Source organism: Aristolochia californica, unplaced genomic scaffold (assembly GCF_029961685.1).
Source record: "Aristolochia californica isolate CCGP_79_NKW_82.1479 unplaced genomic scaffold, dmAriCali1.0.hap1 SCAF_2, whole genome shotgun sequence".
Classification (NCBI taxonomy): domain Eukaryota; kingdom Viridiplantae; phylum Streptophyta; class Magnoliopsida; order Piperales; family Aristolochiaceae; genus Aristolochia; species Aristolochia californica.
This window is the reverse complement of record NW_027181881.1, coordinates 12,828,014-12,830,324: the sequence shown is the minus strand read 5'-3', so window position 1 is coordinate 12,830,324 and position 2,311 is coordinate 12,828,014.

Genomic DNA, 2,311 nt, shown 5'->3' with positions numbered 1-2,311 from the left:
AAGGATTTTGGCGTGAACCTTCATTGCTATCTTGGTGTTTTCGTGAGTGTCTTGAGGGCTGATAAAGGAGGAGAAAATGAGAATTAAACCCTAACCTACGTGGTGAAGGGAAGGACTGGTTTTCTTTACGGAAATCAGGGAGAAGAAGGGTGGTGTGGAACCTTTTCTCAGCCAAGAAGAACAGAAAGAGGCTGCTGTAATGGAGGTCCTCCAAGAGGAAAGGGGCAGAGGAGGAGTTCCGAATTTTGGGTAGAGGAGGAGTTCCGAATTCTGGGCTGAGGAGGAGTTCCGAATTTGAGCTGAGGAGGAGTTCCGAATTCTGGGCAGAGGAGGAGTTCCGAATCTGGGCTGAGGAGGAGTTCTGGATTCTGGGCAGAAGAGTTCCGAATTTTGGGCTGAGGAGGAGTTCCGAATCTGGGCTGAGGAGGAGTTCCGAATATGGGTTGAGGAGGAGTTCCGAATTCATTCAAAGAGGTAACTTGAGACTCTATTTTCCTAAGTACAACAGGTTAGAATTCTGTTTTAATTTACCTGCGTGAATAGTAGTTAAATCCATACGTTAGACAAAAGGGATTCTGTTTTCAACTTACCTGCGTGAACAGTGGTTGGAGACGAGATTCATGGTTCCTTACAGTGTTTAAAAACCTTGTAACGTGCTGGATTCATCAGTATCTCGCCGAGTTACTAGATCCATGACTAGGGACCATAACATACTCTAAATCAAGACTTACCCTTTCTCATTTCTTTCGCCCCTTAAGTAGGGTTGACGTTAACAAGGTTCAAGATAAAATATTATAATAATGTCCCTACGACATATTAACTCTTCAATTGAAATAAAAATGAAGTAAAAGTAAATTAAAAAACAATTAACATAATACTAATTGACTCAACCCTACGCCTCTGCATGACTTGGCCTACTATTGAGGTCATGACACTCCTTGAAGTTGCTCGGGGCCTCCTCTACTCCATGAAGGTACCCTACTTTTATTGGCCTCATGCTATTCTTACAACATGTTTTCTCATCAATAGGTTACCTTCATCAGTGCTTAGGAATCAAACTCCGTATTCTATTTTGTTTCATGGTGAAAATCCTTTTTTTCTTCCTCTTAAAGTGTTTGGTTGCACATATTTTGTTCATGATACTTCACCAAAAAAGAGTAAACTTGATTCTCGGTCTCTGAGGTGTATTTTTTTGGGGTGTTCTCAAACTCATAAAGGATATATTTGTTATAATCCTACCCTTCAAAGGTTAATGGTATCTCGGGATGTGACTTAATTTGAAGACACTTCCTTCTACTCCTCACATGAGTCTCCTCCAGAATTTACATTTCCTCCTACCACTCCTTACCTACTTGTGCCGTTTAATGGAGATATTACTCAACCCCCTGAAGCACCGGTCGTCCACTCACCTGTGGAGTTGTCGGATCCACCAAAGGTAAATTGTTGTGGACTCAATAGCACACCGAGTCACACAACGAAGAAGACAACAACAACTCACTCAATAGGATTTAATTCTTATATTTCTTTGAGTAGGATTTATTTCTTATATTGTTTTAAGTAGGAGTTATTTGTAATTACTTTATATGTAAGGGCATTATGGGAATTATTGTAACCCTAACCCTAAAACTCCTTGACGTGACCTATTTAAGGGAAAGGTATGAATGAAATAGGTAAGCTTTGAGATTTTAGAATAACCTAGTCTAAACAGGTTGAGATCACCTCTTGATCTCGAGTTTAGGGTTTACTCCAAAAATCCAACCTATCCTTCACCCTCCATTGCCATCCATCGTTACCTAAATTCATCCCTCATCATCCATACTAAGAAAAGGAGCTTCCTGCCCGAGCCCAAAGAGAGGATCTTCTCTCATCACCAGCGTCAACAAGAAGTTGGGTTCAATCCCCTCTTGACGAGCAGCAAAAGAGGAGTAATTCTGGTTCTTTCACGTGAAGGGTTAGAGCAACTCTTCTTGCTGGGAATTCATCACGAAAATAGAGCAAGGACAGCCATCAACGTGAGCCAAGGCTGCCCCATCAAGCTAGGTCTTCAAGTCCTAGAACGAGCTGCATCAAATCAGGGTTGAAACCCTAATTAACGTGAGCAAAACAGGTATTTCTCCATTTTTTCTCCACCTGAATTACTTCCATTCTAGCTATAACTTTAGCACTAGAATGAGATCATAAAAAGGGAGACTGATCACTGGTGGAAGAGTACCCAAAGAAGGGACCTTTAACCCTCCTTACCGAATCCAGCAACTCAGTACCAGTGCTGGATTCACAACTCCCACGCCGTGTTACTCGATCCATGACCCGG